We start from the raw sequence: 12,696 nt of genomic DNA, 5'->3' as shown, positions 1-12,696 counted from the left end.
CTCACATCTCCAAAATCTCTTTTTTTTTTTTTTTTTGTTGTTTTTTTTTTTTTAAAATTTTAATTCTTAGATTTTTATCATGGCTGCAAAACACTTGGGTAACGACTTAATCATAGAGATGTGGGAGTACCAAAGTGTTATCACTCTACATAATAGTGTTCATCCTGATAGCAGGAGCAAGGCTTTCACAAAACACAGGCCTTAAGCTGGCTTTCTTCCTATCAGCAAAATGTGCCTGAGAAGAATGAGGAAAAATGTGTCTTTTAAGAAATGGTGGTTGTTAGAGAGAATATGCAACAAGTCTGTCTGAAATCTCTTTGGACCTGTTATAGCCATGGTTAGTTCAAGCCTGGCTTAGGTTTGACAAATGCTTGTTCCTTTTGATTTTGAGGAAGTCTGAAAGGCAAGGGATAACAGGACCCAAGAGAAGGTTCTTGAAAGAAATCCTGTGTCAAGGATAAMTGTTAGACACTGAATGGCTCAGAAAGGGTTTGAGTTGATAACTGGTGTCTGTTGGTATCTGGTTCCTGCAGTTGGGTCATGAGGTTGATTTGCTGTTTGTTCACCAGGCTGGGTGGACAACTCCTCGTACAGGTTCAGTACTGGTGGCTGGGGCTGTTGGACAAAGGGTACTGAACAATCTCACTGTGGGGAAATTCCCATGAGGAAACACTAACGATGGTAACTCAGGGTTTGTTGTGGAAGGAGAGCAGGAACTATTCCATAACAGAGAGGTTAGTAAAATACAGACTAAGAGAGCTGTGAGAACACTATTTCCCCTTAGAGCTGGTCGCAATTTTTACACTAGATTATGTGATATCAGAAAGGCCTTTTTTTAAATGAGAAATTTTCTCTTTTTGCAATGTTACCCACAACATTTTTTGGCTTGGGTTGGGTTTTTTTTTTCCTTATGATTAAAATTATTAAAGTTATGATTAAAATAATTCTGAATTCTTATCTAAAAAATTTCAGAATTGTTAACAAATGTTTTCATTTCTCAAAGACCCATGTCTTCTTTCACAGTTTTTTGTAGTTCTTGGATTTCTTCTGCTGGTAAATTAAAGTTTCTGTGACAATTTTGAAAACTTCTTTGGATAAAGATTCTATTTAAAACCAAGCATATGTTCTTGGGAAATGATTCAGTATTGGACCTGGTGAAACAAAAAAAAAGCTTTGAAACTTTTCACTAGATATTTTTCCCTATTTTTAACTAGTTTTGCTAATTTTGAAGTCACTGTTTCCTTTGTTAGAACAATCCAAGTAATGTGACTCTTAAAATAGCAGTGTTACTTCTGTTGGATTCATTTTTCTTACCCTTCTTAAAGCCATGGCTGGCTATAGGGACTGCCAGTGTCTTTTTCTATGGCAATTGCAATTTACTTCTTTCTTTATATCTTGGGGTCTTTTTCTATTTGGTGTTTTTTCCCTGAAATTACTGAGGAATATCAGCACATTACGGCAACTGCCATGAAGATCAAGAGATACTGATTGAACTTCATCGCTTTTCTGGGCTTTTCTGGCATTTTTCCTTAAACATTTCTAGAAATAATACCTGTCTTCCTGAGCATTTCAAGTTTGAATTTGCAAGAGTTCATTGCCCAAGTGGCACTTGGAGCCTGAGAGAGAACAGATTTTACACCTGTGAAACGATAACATTCATCCAGCATCAAAATATCTAAGAGAAAAAACATTACCTCAGTAGGTTTCCTGGTGGACATTGAGGAACAGCTCTCACTTTAGCCTGGAAATTTTCTGCTGTGATCTGAAAAAAAACTAATTTCCACCTTGGTAGAGCAGTCTGGCATACACATGCACAAGTCAGGTGGTTGTGGGGCTGTAACTGAGTAGAAATATAGGCTGCAGTAATGATTATTGCTGCTTATACCCCACTGACCTCTATTCCTGAGTACTTGTCACTGACCTCTTCGGATTCATGTAACGTGTGGAAGCACAGGGTTTAGCACAGGTAGCAAGAGCATCCAGTTCAAACTTTTTTTTTTTTTTTTTTAATTTTACAATTTCTCCAATGTTCTCATCCTACCTATATATTTTAGAAAATGAGGAAGGAAACAGAAGCCCCGGGTGGTGGCATTACCTTTACATTTCCAGGGGTTAGAGTCCCTCCCCAGGAGCATCACACTTAGGGTGTCTCTGCTTTCTGCCTTTTCCTCCCCTTGTCCACAAACCTCTCTCTTACCCGCTTTTTCCATGTCCTCAGTGTGCACTCATCTTTGCAGGGAAGATGGTTTCTTGCTTACTTCACCGAGGTATTGTGAGTCTTAGCTAGCAGTTGGAAAAACTTGTTCAAATCTTTAATAAAGTAGTTTTGTGCGTCCTTAGTATCAGTGGCCTGCCATATGGATATCAAAGAAAATTGTTATAATTATTGCTTTTAAAATTATTATGAAATTGTGCCTTACTTTTTCAGTCATATTTAACCATGTAATTTAGAACCACATGATTGCAGGGATTTACCATGAAGAAATATGTTTGAAGGATAGTTTGTTTTTTAAATATTTTTTTCTCAAAAAATTATTTTATTAGCTTTTCCTCTTTTATTTTTTTGCCTCCAGTTTTATTCCTTTAATATGTTTGTGTAAAAGGGCAGCCAGAATTTGCATTCGTGAGAGACAGAAGTTTTTATTTGGTTTTGTATGTAGAGCTTTCATTTTCTTTTATGTTCCTTCAGGAAAATTCCTCTCTCCCCAATTACTCATACTGAGATGTCTTTAAACGCAGGCTGACCAGTAAGGGTTTTTTTGTTGTTGTTTAATTTAGTGTGTGGTTTGCTTTGTGGTTGTGGTTTTTCTTTTAATTAACCAGATATTGGGTGCTGGGGAGGCACTGCACATTAATGCAGAACGTTAATGCTAATTTTCACAGAAAAGACAAAATTAGAGTCTTTCCCTGTCTCCAGTGCAGTTTTGTTACTGCTCTGTGTACAACACTAATATTAAGCCAGACTGTAAAGGCTAAATACTCAGAGTGACCTACTTCCATTCACCAGCAAGAATCCTTTGTCAGCTGACTCCTGTTTGTTTGTTCATTTTTAAATGTCGGATTACAGAACGAGCATCTCCTAAAGATGAAAGAAAACAGTGTTTTCATGGGCAGGAAATTTGGGGTTGCAGTAACAGAACATTTTCTTTGTGAATTTGGATGTCATGGTGTTTTAAGCTCCTGCCTGGAGCCTAAATCAATTTGGCCTCTCATCCAGTTCATCTAACTGGTGCTCCTAAAAGGCTGCAGCCCTGCAAAAGCTCATGCAGCATTTTTGGCTGCCTTCCCTTGCTCCCATTTGGTACATATTTGCACAATTTAACTGAGCTTTTCTTTCTGCTGAAGGTCAGATGCAAGCGATACGAAACACTAAACTTTATAAACAAGCAAAGCCATTTCAACCACAGCATTTTGGACTAGAATGGATTTTTAGGTGGCGCACTGTCTGCTGCCTTTGGAGAGGGGATCCTGAGACTACACTGGACTGGAACAGGATGCAAAGCCACAAGCCTTGKTTTTTTTTAATAAACTACTTACTGTAATCCAGCTACACAGTTTCAGCCTCACACTTCAGAAGAAGCTTYCAGTAGCTATGCACGTACAGGCACTTTCTCTCTTGCAGAAAGTGAAACTTTCCCAACCAGAGTAAATTTAACCTATTGCATAAGACGCTGGAAGTTGGTTGTTTGTTTTTTTTTTTTCCTTGGGATTCTCACTGTAACCTCTGTGTGCAGAGGATGAATAGCTTTTCTTTTTCCCCTCTTTTTTTTTTTTTTTTTTTCCTGACAAGATTAGATGTTGCATATTGATGAGCTAGCATTTCAAAGGTCCGTGGGGCTTTGGAACATATTAAGAATCTCTGAAGTTTAATATTCACCATGTTTTAAATATTCAGAAGGAAAAATCTGCATAAAATGGCTTTTGATAAATATGTTCTAGGGATTCTTTCTTGCTATCTTACACAAGCGTTGTGGGGATTGTGGCTGTGCCAGTTTTGTTCCAAAATGTCTTTTGTTTCAGTGTTTCAGGACCATTTTGGTYMCATTTGTATKCCCAGTACCAGTCCTRAAGTCTGCTRTGGTTTCTACTGGGACTGTACAGCAAGCAGGTGGATGTGACCAAGAAAAAGGCTCAGCTGAGCATTGGAACTGCTCAATATCTTCTTGAGGCTTCTTCCTCAGGGCAGCTGGACACATCCAGCCCTTTTCTGTGCCTGCTTCTTGTGATGTGGTTAGGATGAGTTCAGTGGTCAGGCCTAGATGAGATCTTTCTGCAAAACTGCTCCACACCAGTGGGGGTTTGAGAATGGAAAGGGCAATATCCTGGGTGCAGGAGCAAAGCAGTGTCATTTGATGCATCTCAGATCTCACAGGGCAGTGTCCTCTTCCTTGGAAGCCTCTTTGATGAGAATCTCAGCAGGTTAAAAGAAGTGCCTTTAGGAGAAATCCTCCCTTGGGGATGCTCCATTTCTCGTGCTCTTGAAAATCTGATTCAAGCTTTAGATGAGGAGGATGGGTTGTGGGCTGCGAAGATGCAGCTATTTTACTTTATTATCAACACGTTGCCTTACTCTCTGTGTCCCATGGTACATCCCAAGGCGTTGCAGGACAGTGCTTTGGTCTCACTCACACTTTTGTCTTTGTCACACCAGTCCCTGTTGAATCAGTGCCTGGTATTTGTTCTCAGGACTGCTCTGGCTCAGGCCAAGGGCACCTCATGCCTCTATGCAAAAGGTGGTGCTTTCAGGTTTTACCTTACAAATAATGCAGCCCTTTCAAACTCACCTTTCTCCTCTCATGCATTCTTGACAGAAGTAGGATTTTAAATATTTCATAGCATTCTTCTTTCTTCTTCCTTTTTGCCAGATGCCTTGAAAACATTGTCAGATTACGATCTGGGGGAGATCAGGATCAGTTTCCTTTCCTTCTTGATTGCATGGTGTAGGTTTGCAATGAGGGTTTTGTCCTTTTTTTCTTTTTTTTTTTTTTTTTTGTTAGTCTTACAGAACAGATGCCTTCATTTTATGCAGTGAAAGATTGTCTATGATTAGAGCTAATCCAGGATGGCAGGATTGGACCCCCACAGTGAAAGCTAGAAAAGTGATTGCAAAAGTATTCTGTTTCTCCTTTATTAATTGCACAGGAAGTTTCCACCAAAGGCTCATGTAGCCCAACTGGCCTATGTAATAAGTAGCAGGGCCTGTAATTACAGTCTGTCTTCTGATCCTATCTGTGCTCTGACTTTCTAGGCACCACAGTTCTATTTACATCTGGCTCTTTGTCACCTTTTTTAATTTTTGATTGGTCACTAAGGGAAGGAGAGCACGAGCTGTGAGCTCTGCGAGGTGCAGAGAGTAAAAATGAGGGAGTCCTCCTGCCTCTCAGGTATCTGCCTSATTTGGGACACAGAACAGAGCATGAAGAACAGGAGGATTTTACCAGCCATGCAGCAGAGGAAGTGGGCTGCCTGCCAACTGGGTATCTTTCAAGACCTCAGAGTTCTTTGTAGGACTGGAAATTTGAACCTTTTACAGGTCTTAACTAGTGTACTCTCCTGTGAGGAAGTTCATCAGCGTTTCTTTGCTCAGAGCAGTTCCTAGAGGATTTGACCTTTTTTCTCTGTAAGATTCAAGGTTTTATTGTTGCAAAGAGATCCTKCCCCATATGGCATGAGGAGGGAGGTGGCTGTTGGCATCACTCAGAGRAGCTGGAGTACAAATCCTGGTATCAATGTGTAAAGCGAGAGTAACTGGAGTGGGTGGGGGAAGGCAGTGATTTACACGTGGTTCAGTACCAAGTTCAGCAGCTCTGAACACCAGCGAGTGCAGCCTCAAGCAGATGAGCTCTCTGGGGTGTCACTTGTGAGCCCTGAAAGTAAATAATGGGCTCCTCGTGGGAGTGTTTGGTGCTGGTCACTTTGGCAGTAATCTCTTGTCTCTTTGCAAACATGCTCTAAACTTTGGCTGAAGCTACACAATGGTGCCCCCCAGTCATTTTCCTCAAGGCAGACTCCCAGTGCTATGTTTGATCAAGAGGAATGAAAGCCATTAGGAAAATACTGTACTCTGCAAAAAAACCCATTAACAATCTACTACGGATACTTTTAATGTCCATTAAACTGTTACACAAATTGTCCCTTTTCTACAGCTTGCACTGTTGTTTCATTATTTTTAACCTGACTTCTGTTTAAAAAAAAACTCAATTATTTTTTARTTTTTTTGTAACTCTGCTTCTAAGAAAGTTGATGCTTTAAAGGAAAAAAAAAAAAAAAACCTTAGTTTCAAACATGGGTTTTCAGGCTTCTAAATTAATAATTTCTACACCTGACCCAGTTCCTGCAGCTGCCAAAAAAGAAAAGAGAAAGCTATTTAAATTTCTCATAGAACCATTTATCTCTTAAAATATGCCAAGGCAATTTGAGGTGGGGGTGGAGACTCAGCTATTTATCTCAGCAGYTTGATTTTTCTCTTTATGTTTCTAACTGTCAGGGGGAAAAAACCGGTAGGAAGCTATTCTTGGGCTATTATTGATGTATTGTGTTGCCATTATGCAGGATGTCTGCTTTGCTATATACGGAAGGACATTAATAATAGCCATCTCCCCTGCCCCCACCCTCGGTTCCTCTTTGGGAAGATATGGTTTAACTGGAGCATCTGCTGTGTTCAAATTGCTGCTCCTTCCTCCCCTTCCCCCAGTTCATTCCCAAACTAGTTTTAGGAACCAGGGCTAAGGGAATAAGGAGACATTATTTTTACCGKTTTTCTGCCTACTTCAGTGGTTGTTCCAGGCAAATAATTTCCATGCCCAGTACCTGTCTACCCTTTTCCTTCCCATGTATTGCCCCTGCTTTCATTTGAAGTTCATCAATGCAAAGAAAAAACCCTTTCTTCCTGTCTTTTTCTCACAAAGGCTGGCTGGCAGAACAGGCTCAGCAACARACCTCTGGTTTGTTATTACCCAGCATTTTATATCCACAAACATTGATTTCATTATTTCCAATTAGTAGGAAAATGCWTTCCCGTTCCCATCCCTCCTACCCYAGGTCTAAAACATTGTTATGAGACTTTAAAGGGTCCGTCCGCTTGTTTAAAGACTCGGATGCTTGTTTTATTTTTGGAAGCAGAGTGTACAGTGAACAGGAATAGTTTGATGTTTAAAAAATAGCCCCAGTTCAGCATTCCCCTGAAGTGCAGGAAGTCCTGTCTCTGCAGGRCTGTGCCAGCAGCGTGACAGCCCAGAGAGCAAAGGCAGCTTAAATAGGAAGAACTGGCCTGCCCCATTTCATCTGTGAGAAGAGAGAGGTGAAAATAATAAATGTAGAAAGAAAATAAAGGGCAGAATTGCTCTGATTTTTTATTTTAATGGCTGTTTCTRTGTCTCCTGCTGATTTTGTTCCATAGTAGCTTTGCTTATTCAGCATTCTTGGTAATCAAGACCATGTGTTTTTTCATGGTATCATTATTTTTACTTTTCTTTTGTTGAGTTGTAGTCTTGCCCTGGTCCCTGTAGGGTATGGAGCCACTTTGGTTTGGGCACTGAATGAAAATAGTTAGGAGCTCTATCAAGGAGAACTTAGCTAGAATTTGGAACCAGAAAATTCAATCAGAATAGTTTCCAGTTCTGATACCGAGAGGTTTTTAAAATAGGAATTGTACATGAGAAGAATGCCTTCACTGGGGGAAATGCTTAGATTTCAAAATGAAAGGAGGTGGCCATTCAGTGTAGTTTCTTGTTGCTTTTACAATCTTCCTTGGTGGTGGCTAAAGAGAAAAATTACACCTTCTGTTCCCTAAACTAAACCAGAGTGCAGCATCTCCTCTGCAAACATTTGCTCCAKCTCCACCTTTCCACACCACTGCAGCATGGGAATGAGGAAGGCTTGCTAAAGGAGCAAGGTCAACCTTATCCTCTCCACAGCCAGCACCACTCCCCATGGTGAGTCTGTGTCCAGCCTTGGGCTTGATCCTGCCTTCCTAGTGTGAGTATTTTGCCGGAATCAGCTGTTTTCTGTCTGCCATTAGCTATGGGATTGTGTGCAATGATGAGGATTTGCAGGGAGGGAGGAGAAGATCCTGTTCCAATTAGGCTGCCTTTGTGCTTATGTTTCATTCAGGGCTGCATGAGATAAGAGCRGTTTGCRCTGAAATGCACAGCCGGAGGTTGTAGTTTGCGTTTCAACTCTGTTGAGATGGTGCCCATTGAAAATACRGAACTGGGGCGCTTTTCTTGCATCTGCCAGTGCTTTTCTGACAGCTCTGTGTGGGCTRGAAACCCATTTCAGTTTGGCAAATGGACATTTTGTGCCTTGTCCCCCAATTCTGATCTAGTTCTTTGCTTTATCCTCCTAAAAAGTAGTATTTTTAATGTGCCTGAGTAGCTGAGCTCCTGACAAACATCTCAGCAGAACAGCCAGCAAGGTGCCAAGTAGGCTATTGACAGAGCTGCCTTTACAGAGAGTGTATTCCACTTTCTTCACTTGTGCCTTTTCAGAGACGTGCCGTGCTCCTTTATGGGCAGCAGAGAAACAGCCCTAGTGCTGAGCAGGGATGGCAATGAGGAGGGTGATGGAGGAGAAGCAAGAAGCTAATGTTCAGCATGTGTTCTTCATTGGGATAGGCAAAGCAGTGGCTTATCCCATCAGTACAGCTTGTCTTGCTTAACACACCCTGTGGTCTGGTGGGCAACTGTTYGGTAGCAGAAGTCCTTGGGTATATGTCCTCAAATTTCTCCAGAACTCAGAGTCATTGATATCTGGAGAATTTATTCCCTTAATATTGTCTCTTATGAGATCTCCATCACTTATTTTTTAGGTAATGCTAGAAGAGAAAATCTGAAGGTGAACCAAAGTTTGATTGGTGCTACTGTATTAAAAAGGCTGATATGCTCTCATTTTCAATCCTCAAAATCGTGTTATAGCAAACTTTGCCCTGCTGTGATCAGACAGGAAATGCAAAGTGTATTGGAAATGYAGTAAAGGGAAAGATTTGATGTTTGATGCTCTGTACTGCACCACTGTGATCYCCTCTGCTGTCCCTCTGGAGAGAGAGAACTGAGTATTGATAAGGGCAGAGCAAAGTAATGCSTGGACCTCTCTCATAGTCTGGCTAGAAAGGATCTGCCTTGGTGAGACATCAGTTTCCTTCATTTAGGTGCTGTAYTTTCCCATGCCACAGCTTGTGTTTTGGACAGTCAGAGAGACTGGAGAGCAGCCTCCAGTGCCTTCCCTCCACTTAGTCAAGTGAGAGACCCCGAGTACTAATTCTGCAGTTTCAGTAAAGACACTTGCCAGCACAGAACAGCAGAGGTTTGTCGTGTTTCTCACGCTGGCTTTACCTGCAGGCTGATACAAGGGGATCTGAATCACAYGTAGGTCACTCCAGAAGGATTCCTCTTGGCTACATGCCCCATGGAGAACCCCCTAAAGGCTGGGAGAGTGATTCAGCTCTTTCAGACTGCAAGGAGGAAGTGCCCCCAGGAATATATTYGTCCTATGTAGCTGCTATGCTTTGGCTTATCCCTGCCAGCTGCAGACGTGTCTGCTCGAGGGTTCGCCGGGGATGATCTGTACTGGATGTGCAGTAATTCACAGTGSTCTGAGGTGGTGTTTCAGCTTTATGGGAATTGTTGGTTTAGCCCTCAAGATGGAGAAGATTTTGCTTTGTTGCCTTTGTTGCAGTTGGGAGGGATCGTGACTGGCCACGCTCCTGCGTGTCTGGCATCAGCAGACAGAGGCTCTCAGTGGTGTGGGAAGCATCTTCCTTTTAAATGTGAATCACTAGCCCAGGGATCGGGGCAAAGGGGGACACAAGGGAGCACTCCCTGTATGAGGAATGCTTCTGCACGCTCTATGCCCTCAGATCCTAATGAAGTAACATTACTTGAGCTTTTAGGACTGGTCTCCTATCTGTCAGAGCTTGGGGGTACCAGAGCTTTACTCTTTGCTGAGCAAAAGCACTACCCRAGTCTGTGAGGGGCCTAATCCTGCTGCCATTGGAATTTTCCCGATTCCTGTGAATTGCTGAGTGCACCTCCTGTGAGCTGCTGAGTAGCCTCCCTTGTCACTGAACCCATCAGGCCACTTGTCTCCCTCACTGACTACTTCCACAGGGCTTTGAGGGCACTCAGGAAATGCAATCAGCACCTTACAGGATCGATCTGCTAGGCAATAAATGAAGTTTTTTCCTCTGGTAACTTGTGTGCATGAACKGAAAATCATTTWTTCCAATTTGTTCTGAGGACAGATRCAGCATATACACATTTTCTATATTTATAAATATATATAGATATATATATTTTGTTCTCAGCTAGTTACCTCTTCTAAACTGCAATTTTCAGAGCAACYGGCATATATTTTTTATTCAACACATGAAATGACTTTTTACAGTAAGAGAATGAAAACTGTTTTAAGCATGTGTTTTCTGTATTTTTATTATGCATTATCCAATTATATTGAGATGTATTTTCCTCTTTGCTCTGCTCTTTCAGTTGTTATCCTTTTTATCAGTTATGCTTTTCAAATGTTTTGTAAGGGAAAATAAATATGCAAAATCGCCAGATGCCTTTTTTCTTTGCAGAAGAAGTATCACAAATGCTTTTTTATTACATTTTACCAATCCAATAAACTTCTTATAAATTTCATTTTTGTTTGCTAGCGTGTGAAATTATTTTTTCAAGTTGAATGGTATTTACTTTCTCCCAACCTCCACCTGCAATTATGCTTCATATCCTCCACCTTTTTCTCTTTTAGGTTCAAAATTTCATTGTGTGGCTCTTCAGCATACTTAATTCAAAATTCAAGAGCCATCACTGTTGGGTAAAGTAAGAATGCCAGAAATGTGTCCCAGGAGAGGCTCCTCCCTGTTTTACTGGCCATCTCTTGATGAATTTGGCACTGTTCCTAAAAATGTGTGCCTTTATAGGGGAGAGCACTCTGTCCYTAAACCATGCAGTAATCTGTAGAGGTGGGTTGTATGGGAGGTGTCCACAAATTTCTCAAATTTGAATTGTGGTAGGGTGACAGGAAGGCCAGGCACCGTGCTCTGCCTCTGAATGGAGGAATGTCGTTCAAACTTATGGGGAGAATAGAAAGAAGTGTGGCTAGCAAAGCCTGTCTGTTCTAGAAATTTGTTTCTAGGCTATCAGTGTGGTAAATAATCAGGGTTGTTCCCATCTKCTTAAAAAATACCACTGATCACCACACAGCCTGACCTCTGCCTCTCCAGCCAGTGAACCTGGTGTAGCACTGGGCACTCTCCCTGACAGAAATGCTTYGAGTGGTGGGGAGTCCTCTGTATCCAGGTAAACTTCTGCAAAAATACAAGCTAAATGTCTGGTCCCTGCTTATAGCCTCTGTTTTTCTACTCTTTCTATCCTTGGACCTTTTTATAAAAGCCCCTTCGTTTCAGAAATCTCCTGCACAGAGCTGCACAGACCGTCTTCAAGGTGAGATTAATTTCCATGAACTTTAGCAGCCTGGAAGACAGCTTTGTTGTCCAAGGAGGCCCAGCAGTCAGCAGAGAAGGTCTCTCATCTTTTCTTTAGGTGAGCATCTGAGGCAGGTTTGTTTTGTGCCTTTAAGGGTTAAATGAGATGAATACTGTCCTCCCTATCAGCAGAAGTGGTTATCTTGAAAGAGTTTCTGAGAGTTGTAGAAAGATACTGAGGCACACAATTCAGCTAAACCCATTCAGTGTTTGTCAGTCCCAAGAACATTTTATCTACTGTGCCCCTGAAGACATCTGCAGGTGGAGATCCCACCACCTCCCCTGGCAGTCCTCTCTACAGCAGTGTTGTCTTCACCCTTGGACAGTCTTTCCTGCTGTCCAGAGTAAATATTCTGGGCTGCAAATTAAATGCCATCCTTCCTTTCCCTCCACCAGGGAACACGAAGGACTTCTTTAGTAGGTTATGGATTGTCAGGGGATGCTTTGTTAGCTATGGAAGGAGGCACAGGCAGCAACCTCGCTCTCAGCTCCTCCTCCCCTTCCCCAGGGGACTTTATGAAGGGCCTGTGTTCTCCCTCCGGAAAGGACAAGCTGCAGCTTGTTCSTACAGGACACGGGAGTCTGTCAGGCTTTGTYTTGGCAGTAAAGGGAGTGTGATGGTGTGGGCTTTCAAGTCTATTCAAACTGCTATAGAGTTTTCCAAACTCGATATTATTACTTCCTTTATAGCACAAGGTACTTTTTCCTAAACTTGTTACGATGGAAAAGTTCCAGGGATAYGTTGTCCACACGCAAATCAAAATGCATTAGCAGGCCGGGGCCAGAGGCGAGGGCCAAGGGTGGAGGAGCTATTAATTTCCATAGTTTGGCACTGCTTTTCTTGCAATCAAAGGCTACCAGAATCCTTTGAAGACAATGAAAGCTTTGGGAGTGAAGTGCATCTGAAACCCTGATGCCAAGGGGAGCCGTGACCAGGCTGAGGGTGGTATGGAGGCTGAGTGGAATATTTGGCTGTGYTGGTGATGTTCCTGCTCAGAGGAARAAGCAATTTTACAGCTGTGTTCTCCTGATGCAATGGCTGTCTCCAGCTGTGGCTACTGGAGATGTAACCTTGGCTTTGGGCAAAGATGGGTCTGGGATGTTTATCTTGAAGATGTCTAGGCTAACTTGCTGTATGACTTCTGTGCCAAAAATGGAGTTTTATTACTAAATAAGGATGACTTTAACTTTCTAGTCAATTTTGAGAAGATTTC

The sequence above is a fragment of the Malurus melanocephalus genome, unplaced genomic scaffold (genome assembly GCF_030028575.1).
Source record: "Malurus melanocephalus ecotype Western Australia unplaced genomic scaffold, MMel_1.1 scaffold_284, whole genome shotgun sequence".
NCBI classification, from domain to species: domain Eukaryota; kingdom Metazoa; phylum Chordata; class Aves; order Passeriformes; family Maluridae; genus Malurus; species Malurus melanocephalus.
The sequence above is the reverse complement of the archived record's forward strand: the minus strand, read 5'-3'. Positions refer to the sequence as shown.